Source organism: Triticum aestivum, chromosome 3A (assembly GCF_018294505.1).
Source record: "Triticum aestivum cultivar Chinese Spring chromosome 3A, IWGSC CS RefSeq v2.1, whole genome shotgun sequence".
In the NCBI taxonomy this organism is placed as follows: domain Eukaryota; kingdom Viridiplantae; phylum Streptophyta; class Magnoliopsida; order Poales; family Poaceae; genus Triticum; species Triticum aestivum.
The window spans coordinates 636,476,646-636,489,977 of NC_057800.1; positions in this window are offsets into that span (position 1 = coordinate 636,476,646).

The window sequence follows — 13,332 nt, forward strand, 5'->3', positions numbered from 1 at the left end:
ACAGTCCGTGTGTTGCCATGCTTATTTTGGCCTAGTTACCAAAAATAGGCTATTGTGGCCACTAGAAAAAAACAGAAAAAGAACTGCAGTGACTACAAGCAAACAACTAAACAAGACAATAAGGAAATAAATAAGCAAGCAATTAACGCTAGCCTATTACCGCTATTACACATATTACATCCACTGGGCATCAAAGTTCGCCACCAGTGCAAATATAGGGAACAAAGCAGCACATTACATACACTCACCGTTAAAATTGGCCACCAGTGCAAATAAATGCGGCAGCAAAACAAGAGCATAACTGAAACAACTTCAGAAGAGCTCAAGAAACGTTATCCTGGGTATCCACCATGCTGGCAATAAGCTTAGCAAGCTGATTAGCTTTGTCCTGTTTGGCGCTAAAATCCTCCAACGCTTGTTGTTGCACCAGAAAGTATGCATCTGAATGCTCCAGGGACTTCCGCAGTCCTTCCGCTTCTTGTCGCAGCACAGCTGATCGATGTCTTTCAGCTTGTAGTTGATACTCAAGAAACCGAACTGATTCAGAGAGTGAGTTTGAATAGCTTGTGCAAGCGGTAGTGGCCAGTAACTCGAACACTAAACCAAGATAGGACTTTGGGGTTGTCTCGCTGTCTTCAAGATAGTCTTCCTTAGCTGTTTTATCAGTTTTGTTGGAGACCAACAAGGATGTGTCACTATCCTAAACCTTATCTGCATTACTTCCTTTACCATTGCTTAATAAGGCACTCTTCCCCAATATTCTGTCAGCATTCTAAAAGAAGAAACAAGCAGACACATAACAAGTTTAGCATGTACTAGTATATGAAACTCATTTCGATGAACCAATTCATTAGTAAGGTGGACATGATTAAACTACCAAGTCTTCTATTGCCAAGTACTAGTACATAATAAAAGCATCAAACAAACATATATCTATGTCCTATGGTCACTGCATTGTCTTGCCAAATCAAAATAGAGACACGGTTCAAATCATATCAGTTCAAGACAAAGCAGCAGTGAAAGAATACAAAGCGTGGGAAACTACACGGCACAACAAGATTTCAAATGGGTACCACGGGTCTACATGTACAACAACACTATTGGCTCTGTTGTGATGCTAGTAATGTGCATGATATGAAAGTCAACTATATACACAATTGAAATTGAAATCAACAGAGCTATTGATAAGAGCAAACCTGTTAAAGAAACATGCGTGAACATACCTACTGTGCCATTGGAGTTTCGATTGGATCCTTCAATTTAAAAATAAGTTTGTATGAGTAAATACAGTGATACAAGAGCAAAGCAATCATAGTTAAAAAAGGCGCGCCTAAGCGAGCGCTTAAGCGCGCCTAGGCTCTAGGCGTTGGCAAAACGCATTGCGCATAACAATGCATAATCTGTGCATAACTACGCATAAGCATGCGCTTTGGTCAGTAAAGCGCAAGGCTGTGGCAAAATGCACAATTAACGCCTAGCGCTTTTTTGAACTATGATAGCAATGGAATCTTAAATTAGAACAGTTGTTCTTCAGGTTTAGGCACTTGTTCTACATGAACAGAGTACAGTAAGACGCAAGAATATAATACTTAAAAATAGAAAATGAGCTCATAGACCTTACCACATTCTTGGTTCGGGACCAGTACAGAACAAGGCGTTCCCAGTCATCATCCAGTAAATGTGTCTCATGAGAACGTAAGGGAATTTGATGAGTTTGTTTGCCGGTGAAGTACGTTTTCTTCAGGTAATTCAGATACTGCCACCAAGCATTCGTGAAGATAGCAGAGGTATTAGCACAGGTTACCTCATCCTGAGTTTCCAAATCGGTCCTTCTCTATAGAGAAAAATGGGAAAATTTGCTGTATTATAACCATCATGGAGGTAGGATGTATGGGATGAAGCAAAGTAATTGCCATGAATAACATTACTTACACATAACTCCTGGACAAACACCTGCAACTGGCATTTTCCTTCATCTTCAGTATAATATTTCCAAGATGGGAAGATACACACATATGATTTAACAACATCAAATGTGATAGATGCTAAACTACGACTAGTTGGTTGTGCTTCCTCCACAGGAATAGCGTACTAACTGGTGGAGTTGGGGTTCGCCGTGATAGTACTGGCCCTTTGGGCACTGGAGCTACCTTACTAACTGCTCTTGTTTGGGAGCTCTGTGGTGGAGATGGTGCTGTGTCAACAGGAACTGGGTTACTATCGGCTGGGGTTGGGGTTAGATTGGGTGAAGCTGGTTCTCTGTCCATCGCAGTAGGGGTACAATCTGCGAGAGTTTGGGTTATGTGTGGTAGGGCTGGTTCTTGTGCATGTACAACCGGGGTGCTATCTCCACCAAGAGGTAGCACTATTTTATTTGAAGACTGTTTTTAGTCCGCTAGATACTGGCATCACCCGCTCCAATTCAAATGGCTGATAAACAGGAAACATAGTTGAATGTACAGACATTGTATGAGAGACAGATGCAATAGATAGTGTGGAAAAAAGAGGGCATGAAATAGTTGACATGTATATTGTTTAACTAAAACGGATAGCATGACATAATTTCACATATATGATGTCTATCTAAACTGGATAGCATAGCATAACATAATTCAAATATATGATGAATAACTAAACAGGATCGCATAACATAATTCACCTACATGTTATCTAAGTAATCTGGATCGCATCATTTAATTCACATATGTGATTTATATGTTAAATAGAGGGCATTCGATATGATGTCTGAACTAAGAACATTGTGTTGAATATTGTGTATATGATGTCTAAACTATGCAATGCAAGACACCGTATGCATGATATGAGCAGTATAACCGTGCCAAGTTAGAGCATACACCTCAGTGGGGGAATAGGACTGGTCATCTGTCTTTGAATCCATCTCTGAGGAGCTATCGGGACCCAACAAGAGATCTGCTTCGACAGGTAGCACTGTCTACTCTGAAGGCCTTGTTTTCACTCCAGATTTTTCCATCTCCCACTGAGGGAGTCCTGGATTAGGGGGTGTTCGGGTAGCCGGACTATACCTTCAGCCGGACTCCTGGACTATGAAGATACAAGATTGAAGACTTCGTCCCGTGTCCGGATGGGACTTTCCTTGGCATGGAAGGCAAGCTTGGCGATGCGGATATTCAAGATCACCTACCATTGTAACCGACTCTATGTAAACCTAACCCTATCCGGTGTCTATATAAACTGGAGGGTTGTAGTCCGTAGGACATCAACTCCATATATAACAATCATACCATAGGCTAGCTTCTAGGGTTTAGCCTCCTTGATCTCGTGGTAGATCTACTCTTGTACTACCCATATCATCAATATTAATCAAGCAGGACGTAGGGTTTTACCTCCATCAAGAGGGCCCGAACCTGGGTAAAACATCGTGTTCCCTGCCTCTTGTTACCATCCGGCCTAGACGCACAGTTCGGGACCCCCTACCCGAGATCCGCCGGTTTTGACACCGACATTGGTGTTTTCATTGAGAGTTCCTCTGTGTCGTTGCCTTTAGGCCCGATGGCTCCTTTGATCATCAACAACGATACGGTCCAGGGTGATACTTTTCTCCCCGGACAGATCTTCGTCTTCGGCGGCTTCGCTCTGCGGGCCAATTCGCTCGGCCACCTGGAGCAGATCGAAAGCTACGCCCCTGGCCATCAAGTCAGGTTTGGAAGCTTAAACTACACGGCTGACATCCGCGGAGACTCGATCTTCGACGGGTTCGAGCCACGGCCAAGCGTGCCGCACTATCTCGAGGGGCATGATCTAGCTCTGCCTCCGGACACTGTCCTGGAGGCCGCACACGCATCGGTTCCGACCCCTAGCTCGGAGCCTATTGCGCCAATCGAGGATGAGCGGTTGGACGTCACCTCAGGGGCTTTGATCTCAAAGGCGATCGAGCCGAACGCTAGCCCCGCACTCTGCATGATCCGTGACTCCAAGGATCCGGACTCCTTTCCGAACTCTGAACCCCCTGCGCCCCTGCCGATCGAATCCGATTGGGCGCCGATAATGGAGTTCACCGCCGCAGACTCTTTCAGCATTCGCCTTTTGGTGACATCCTGAATTCTCTTAAGTCTCTCTCTCTTTATCAGGAGAGCCCTGGCCGGACTACGGTCAGCGAGGGTGGGATACGGACGATGAGGAAATTCAAAGCCCACCCACCACCCACTTTGTAGCCACTATCGACGATCTAACCGACATGCTTGACTTCGGCTCCGAAGACATCGACGGCATGGACGACGATGTAGGAGACGATCAGGAACCAGCACCTGTAGGGCGCTGGAAGGCCACCTCGTCATATGACATATATATGGTGGATACTCCAAAATCTGGAGATGGCGATGGAACAGTGGAGGATGACGCCCCCAAGAAACAGCCAAAGCGCCGGCGTCAGCGGCTCCGCTCTAAATCCTGCCAAAGCAAAAACGGTGATTCCGGCACGGGAGATAATACTACCCCAGATAGCGCCGAAGAACACCCACCTCAGCAAGATTCGGCACAGGAAGATGGAGAAGCCAGCCCTCATGAGAGAGCGGCAGACCGAGAGGTCGAGGATGATAACTATACGCCTCCCTCCGAAGACGAGGCATGCCTCGATGAAGACGAATTTGTCATACCATCAGACCCCGCCGAACAAGAGCGTTTTAAACGTAGGCTTTTAGCCACGGCAAGCAGCCTCAAGAAAAAAGCAGCAACAACTTAGAGCTGCCCAAGATTTGCTAGCTGACAGATGGACTGAAGTCCTTGCGGCCGAAGAGTATGAACTCGAACGCCCCTCCAAGAGTTACCCAAAGTGCAGGCCGCTACCCCGATCAGAGGAGGAAGCACCTACATCACCAGCGCATGACATGGCAAACCAGCCACCTCGCGGCCGTGACAGAGAGGCCTCTCGGCCCTCCACCCAAGCCATGCCCCGACGCCGCTCAACTAAGGCACGGGAAAATGCGCCAGACCTGCGAGACATACTGGAGGATAAGGCAAGACAAACAAGATCGATCTACGGATCGCGCAGGCACCCTACGGCATGTGACAATGATCTTCACTCCGGATACAACAAATCCGGCCGGGCCGAACACAACAGACATAGCTCTTCCTAGCTGCGTCGTGATATAGCCCAGTACAGAGGCGCCGCACACCCGCTATGCTTCACGAATGAAGTAATGGATCATAAAATCCCAAAGGGTTTCAAACCCGTAAACATCGAATCATACGATGGCACAACAGATCCGGCGGTATGGATCGAGGATTATCTCCTTCACATCCACATGGCACGCGGCGATGATCTACATGCCATCAAATACCTCCCACTCAAACTTAAGGGACCGGCCCGGCATTGGCTTAACAGCTTGCCAGCAGACTCAATTGGTTCTTGGGAGGACCTGGAAGCCGCATTCCTCGACAACTTCCAGGGCACTTACGTGCGACCACCGGATGCCGACGACTTAAGCCACATAATTCAGCATCCAGAGGAATCGGCCAGACAATTCCGGACACGGTTCCTAACAAAGAAAAACCAGATAGTCGACTGTCCGGACGCAGAGGCCCTAGCAGCCTTCAAGCATAACATCCGCGACGAATGGCTTGCCCGGCACCTGGGACATGAAAAGCCGAAATCCATGGCAGCCCTCATGACACTCATGACCCGCTTTTGCACGGGAGAAGACAGCTGGCTAGCTCACAGTAACAACTTATCAAAGAACCCTGGTAATTCGGATACCAAGGACAAAAGTGGCAGGACACGTTGGAATAAGCAAAAACACCGCGTTAGCAGCGACAACAATGAAGACACGGCAGTCAATGCCGGATTAAAAGGCTATGAATCTGGTCAGCGGAAAAAGCCATTCAAAAAGAATACTCAGGGCCCATCCAGTTTGGACCGAATACTCAATCGCCTGTGCCAGATACATGGCACCCCCGAAAGGCCAGCCAATCACACTAATAGGGATTGTTGGGTGTTCAAGCAGGCAGGCAAGTTAAGGGCCGAAAATAGAGACAAGGGGCTGCACAGTGACGACGAGGAGGAGCCCAAGCCGCCGAAAAACAATGGACATAAGGGCTTTCCCCACAAGTGCGGACGGTGAACATGATATACGCAACCCACATTCCCAAGCGGGAGCGAAAGCGTGCGCTACGGGACGTATACGTGATGGAGCCAGTCGCCCCAAAGTTCAACCCATGGTCCTCCTGCCCAATCACTTTTGATCGAAGGGACCATCCCACTAGCATCCGTCATGGCGGCTTCGCCGCATTGGTTCTCGACCCAATCATCGACGGATTTCATCTCACAAGAGTCCTCATGGATGGCGGCAGTAGCTTGAACCTGCTTTATCAGGATACAGTGCGGAAAATGGGCATAGATCCCTCAAGGATTAAGCCCACAAAAACGACCTTTAAAGGTGTTATACCAGGTGTAGAAGCCAACTGTACAGGCTCAGTAACACTTGACGTGGTCTTCGGATCTCCCACAATTTTCGAAGCAAAGAATTAATGTTCGATATAGTCCCGTTTCGCAGCAGCTATCATGCCCTGCTCGGACGAACCGCATTCGCAAAGTTCAATGCGGTGCCGCACTACGCATATCTCAAGTTCAAGATGCCAGGCCCTCAGGAGTAATCACGGTCAATGGAAACACCGAACGCTCCGTCCATACGGAGGAGCACATGGTGGCTCTCGCAGCGGAGGTACAAAGTAGCCTTCTCAGGCAATTCTCCAGTCCGGCCATCAAAAAGCCAGACACTGCCAAGCGCGCCCGGAGTAACCCACAGCAGGACCGCCTGACACACTCTGAGCAAGTGTCGCAATGCGGCCCCAACCCCAGCTCTCGCGACATAACGAAACCAGTACCTCACGTACATAACTACGCCCTTGAAATACCATGGGCACAGGGGAAGGGGTGTAATAACGGCATGCCCAAAATACGGCTTAAAACGTACTAGGGGCTGCCGGATTCTTTTTTTTAATTTTTTCTTACTTTCAGGACTCCATACTTCGGACGACCTGTTCGGCAATTCGACTGCCGCACAAACGATACAAGCTCCAGGGAGGCAGGCAAGCCATGCCGCATTATGGAACTCCCAGGTGGTCTCTGTTATGAGCGGTATACCTGTTTTAAATACAATTCCGCGGCCTGCTCTTGGTCAGGACATACTAAATAGTCCAATATCTTTTGCTTACCGCACTATTTGTATCGTTCGACTTTGATAAATAGCCTCTCTATAAACAATGCTTAGCTTCTTGTCTATTTTTTGCATTATCTTCTTTTCACATTTATGTTTATTAAATGACATGATTGCACCCATACACCATGGTACGGCAAACACGCCAGGGGCTTCAGTACCCCTCATAATGGTGTGAGAAGTCCGTACACTTTCACAAGTGCGACACCCCGAACTTATAGCACTATATGCATCGGCTCCGAATCATGATTTGGGTCAAAGGTTGGGTTTGCCCGGCTCCTATGTTTTGGTGCCTTACGTTCCGCTCTATCGGCTAAGGTAGCACTAGGAGAACCATTGCGATTGTGCCCCGGTTCAGCTGGGTTAAGCACCTCAGTGGAGAAAGCTAAAACTGACTGTCTTGATGTGGTGAGAGACCGGTCGCTGTTCGAGAGGTTTTTCGAGTCCCTAAAGGCTTATGCCGCTTCGAGCGAGGAGCTGGTTTTGTCCGGCCAAGGCGTGGATAGCGCCCCGAACTCGGTCTTCCGAACTAGGGACTTCGCGGAAATTTAAAATTATAGAATTCTATGGCTAAGTGAGAGTGTTCAAGCATTATAGTCCGATTGCCTGGTTCGTTGTGCTGAGCGCCTCCCTCGAAGGACCCAACTATGGGAAAAAGAGCACTCAGGTTTATCCCGAACACCCCAGCACTAGTGGCATGGGGGCAGAAGCCGACGACTGGCCATCTCTCAATTTTTGATAAACGGCCGCACAGAAAGTAATATTTTAAATTCAATAAGCATTGCTTAGCGCATATGAACAAGTTTTCAGCGCACAGGATAAACACGAGCGAGTTCATTCAAAAATCACATCCTTGGTACATTCATCCGCCACAAGGCGGGCACCTGCAAGAACATCCTTGTAGTAGCTCTCGGGCTTGCGATGCTCCTTCCCCGGCGGCGGCCCGTCCTTCACAAGCTTCTCACCGTCCAGCTTACCCCAGTGCACCTTTGCACGGGCAAGGGCCCGACGGGCACCTTCGATGCAGACGGAGCGCTTGATGACCTCGAGCCTCGGACAGGCCTCCACCAGCCGCTGCACCAGCCCGAAATAGCTCCCAAGCAGGGCCTCTTCGGGCCACAGCCAAACTATGCAGCCCTTCATGGCCTGCTCGGCCGCCTTGTGGAGCTCGACCAGCTGTTTCAGCTGGTCGCTCAAGGGCACAGGGTGTCCGGCCTCAGAATACTGAGACCAGAACACCTTCTCCGTCGAGCTACCCTCTTCAGCTCAGTAGAATGCGGCAGCATCGGATACGCTGCGGGGAAGATCAGCGAATGCCCCTGGAGAGCTCCGAATTTGGGTAAGTAACAGGTAGTTCACTTTTATATTTCTGCTTTGCATAAAGAATGCCTTACCCGCTGCTATCTTCCTCATCTCCTCCAACTCTTGGAGGGCCTTTTGGGCTTCGGCCTTGGCAGACTTGGCAGCTTCTAGGGTCGTTGCAAGCTCGGATGCTTGCGCCTCCGACTCCAGCTCCAAACTCTCATGTTTTTTCATGAGAGCTTGAAGCTCTTGCTGCACCTCGCCGACCTAAGCCCCAAGTCTGTCTCGCTCGGTGCGCTCCGTGGCCGTTTTCTTTTCGGCCTCAGACAACGTCTGCTTAAGGGTCGCCACCTCAGTCGTGGCCCCTACAATAAGCAGTACAATCATGTTACTCTTTTTGCAATCAAGCCTTTTTATAGGCACTTTTTCTGTAAGGTACTTCTTACCTTCTTCTTCCTCGAGCCACCGCTTGGCAAGGCCGAGCTCTTTCTCGGTCCGCTTGAGGTCCTGCTTCAGGACACCCACCTCCGCAGTTAGTGCGGCGATGGATAGCAGCGAAGCCTGCATACACATATTGATTCTTTTTTTAGACTCCTGCGAAATTTAATAGATCCTCTATTCGGCTTTTCTTTCCGAACGCCAAACAGAGCATCAGGGGCTACTGTCTATGCGGTAATATTTTTACATATTTTTACTTACCTCGAAGCCTGTTAGAAGGCTAGCGCAAGCTTCAGTCAGTCAGCTCTTGGCGGACTGAACCTTCTGGATCACCGTACTCATAATAGCACGGTGCCCCTCGTCGATGGAGGCGTCGTCAAGCACCTCCAGCAGATTGTCCGGCACCTCCGGTTGGACGGAGGCCGCCGGCTCAGAAGGCTTGCTCCTCTTGGAAGGAGTTCGCCTACCGCAGTCCGGAACTATGGAAGATTCCGGCGCGGTGTCCGGCACAAAGCCGGACTAAGAGCCCTGGGGAGCCTTATCCCCTTCACTCCTGGAGTCCGGGAGGTTGCCTTGCGGCTCCTCCGGGACCACCTCCTCCTGCCCCGGAGCTTGTCGCGACGCCACTTCGGCGTCGTCTACAGTGCGGGGGGAGACAGCGGGCGGAACTGAGTTCACGTCCGATGAGTCCAGGGAGCCGCCCGACGATTCATCGAATTCGGCCCGGGGCGGACTGCATAATTACATTCGACATTAGGGAAAGCTGTGCAACAAAGGAACATCATGAGTTACTCTGATATCTGAACTTACGATTTTGCCGGACGCTTGGCCCTGTTTGGCCACTCCTCTTTGCCCTCTTCAGCATTGGGGGCGTAGTCCGGTGGAGGGGTCTTCCTTTTCCTAGACCCCTCGGCCTCCCCCGTTGGGGAGGCCTTCCTCTTCTCTCCTCCCTCCACTGGGTGGAGAGTTTTCTTCTTCCTCCTCCTTGTTTTCGCGGGAGGAGGGCGTCTCGAGCTCGTCAGATGACGAGTCCGACACCACCACGTTGCGGGCACTCTTTCGAGTCCCCGTGGTCTTGTTCTTCTTGGCCTTCTTCTCCGGCACCACATAAGGCGCCGGAACCAGCAGCTTCACTAGTAGAGCTAGGGCTGGGTCTTCGGGCAGCAGAGCCGGACAGTTAATCGTTCCGGATATCACCCGCCAAGCCTGTCAAAGGTAAGGGAGTTTAGATCCCGCATAGAGTCAAACAATGAAAAAAGCTTAACATCCTGTAAAAGGTGTAGATGGCTTACCTCGCTAGCGTGACGCTGCGAGCTGTATCCGCGGTCCTCGGAGGCGGATGTGGGAGCCTCGGCGCCCTTGAATAGCATCTTCCAGGCGTCTTCGTACGTCGTGTCGAAGAGCCTACTGAGGGTTTGATGCTGCGCCGGGTCGAACTCCCACAGATTAAAATCCCGTTGTTGGCACAGGAGGATCCGGCGGACGAGCATAACCTAGATTACATTAACAAGCCGGACTGGCTTGTTCACCAGGGACTGGATGCATGTTTGCAATCCGGTCACCTCTTTTTCGTCACCCCATGACAGGCCCGTCTCTTTCCAGGACATAAGCCACGTGGGGGGTCCGGATCAGAACTCGGGGGGCTGCGGTCCATTTCGGATCGCGCGGCTCGGTGATATAAAACCACATGGATTGCCATCCCTGTAGGGTCTCCATGAAAGAGCCCTCGAACCATAGGACGTTGGCCATCTTGCCCGCCAAGGCGCCTCCGCACTCCGCCTGGCTGTCGCGCACCACCTTGGGCTTGACGTTGAAGGTCTTGAGCGAGAGGCCGAAATGAGGGCGGACATGGAGAAAAGCCTCGCACACGACGATAAACGCTGAGATGTTGAGGATGAAGTTCGGAGCCAGATTGTGGAAATCCAGGCCGTAGTAGAACATGAGCCCCCGGACAAATGGGTGGAGTGGAAAACCCAGTCCGCGGAGGAAGTGGGGAAGAAATACTACCCTCTCATGGGGCCTTGGGGTGGGGGAGAAGCTGCCCCTTTTTGGGAAGCCGGTGCACGATGTCCTTGGACAGGTATCCGGCCTTCCTTAGCTTCTTGACTTGGCCCTCCGTGGCGGAGGAGTCCATCCACTTGCCTCCCGCTCCGGACATTGCTGGAGAAGGTTGAGGTGGGAAGTGCGGGCTTGGGCGCTGGAGCTCGGGTGCGCAGGAGATGGATAGGCAAAGGAGGAAGAAGGCGTAGGTAAATAAGGTGGATCCTTGTCCCCTTATATGGGCGGATGCGGTTGTGCGTCCCCACCTGCCTAGTAAAACTCGCTTGCCTCCCAAGCACCGTGATAAGTGGCGCGGTTGGGTAACCCATGTCCGTATTGATGAGAATCCCGTAAAAGGGGGGTCCACGATCTCTGCTTTGACAAGACGTGCCAAGGAAACCGCCTCGCAAAACACGCTGAGGTGGAAAAGTGAAAACGATTCGAGTAAAGGACTTGGCTGTAGTGTGATGATGCACTGCGGAATACGTCAGCAGATTTGATTTGTGTTAATATTATTCTCTCTATGGCAATATGTGGAAGCTTATTTTGCAGAGCCGGACACTACTCTTGGTGTTTACAATCTTCTATGAAGGACTTGGAGGAGGAACTTGCCTTGCAATGCCGAAGACAATTTGCGCGCCGGACTCGTCGTCATTGAAGCCTGGTTCAGGGGCTACTGAGGGAGTCCTGGATTAGGGGGTGTTCGAGTAGCCAGACTATACCTTCAGCCGGACTCCTGGACTATGAAGATACAAGATTGAAGACTTCGTCTCGTGTCCGGATGGGACTTTCCTTGGCATGGAAGGCAAGCTTGGCGATGCGGATATTCAAGATCTCCTACCATTGTAACTGACTCTATGTAACCCTAACCCTATCCGGTTTCTATATAAACCGGAGGGTTGTAGTCCGTAGGACATCAACTCCATATACAACAATCATACCATAGGCTAGCTTCTAGGGTTTAGCCTCCTTGATCTCGTGGTAGATCTACTCTTGTACTACCCATATCATCAATATTAATCAAGCAGGACGTAGGGTTTTACCTCCATCAAGAGGGCCCGAACCTGGGTAAAACATCGTGTTCCCTGCCTCCTGTTACCATCCGTCCTAGACGCACAGTTCGGGACCCCCTACCCGAGATCCGCCGGTTTTGACACCGACACCCACCCAAATGGTTGATTCATAGGAAGAGTAGTTTAATGTACAAACATTGTCGACAAATGGAAATGTAATGAAGAAAAGGATGGGCAAGATATCATTCAAATATATGATGTCTGGTTAAACAGGATGGCATTGCACATTTCACATATATTATGGCTGGCTAAAAGACATGAGACTGCATAATTCCCATATATGATATAGAAACTAAATAGGTGGCATTACAAAACATGTCTGAACTAAGCAGATGACATATATGATGTCAAAAGTAGGCACTGCAAGGCAACATATGCATGATATGACTAACATCATCATGCCAAGGTAGATCAAACACCTTGGGGGTAAATAGGAGTGGTCAGTGGCGTCTGAATCCGCCTCAAAACAGATATCTTCCTCTGGATTACAATCTGGAGAGTGTCACTAGTATGCCTCTACTTGACTAGCTCGTTCATCAAAGATGGTTATGTTTCCTAACCATGAACAAAGAGTTGTTATTTGACTAACGGGATCACATCATTAGGTGAATGATCTGATTGACATGACCCATTCCATTAGCTTAGCACCCGATCGTTTAGTATGTTGCTATTGCTTTCTTCATAACTTATACATGTTCCTATGACTATGAGATTATGCAACTCCCGTTTGCCAGAGGAACACTTTGTGTGCTACCAAACGTCACAACGTAAATGGGTGATTATAATGGTACTCTACAGGTGTCTCCAAAGGTACATGTTGGATTGGCGTATTTCGAGATTAGGATTTGTCACTCCGATTGTTGGAGAGGTATCTCTGGGCCCTCTCGGTAATGCACATCACATAAGCCTTGCAAGCATTGAAACTAATGAGTTAGTTGCGAGATGATGTATTACAGAACAAGTAAAGAGACTTGCCAGTAACGAGATTGAACTAGGTATTGAGATACCAACGATCGAATCTCGGGCAAGTAACATACCAATGACAAAGGGAACAACGTATGTTGTTATGCGGTCTGACCAATAATGATCTTCGTAGAATATGTAGGAGCCAATATGAGCATCCAGGTTCCGCTATTGGTTATTGACCGGAGACGTGTCTCGGTCATGTCTACATTGTTCTCGAACCCGTAGGGTCCGCACGCTTAACGTTTTGATGACAGTTATATTATGAGTTTATGAGTTTTGATGTACCGAAGTTAGTTCAGAGTCCCGGATGTGATCACGGA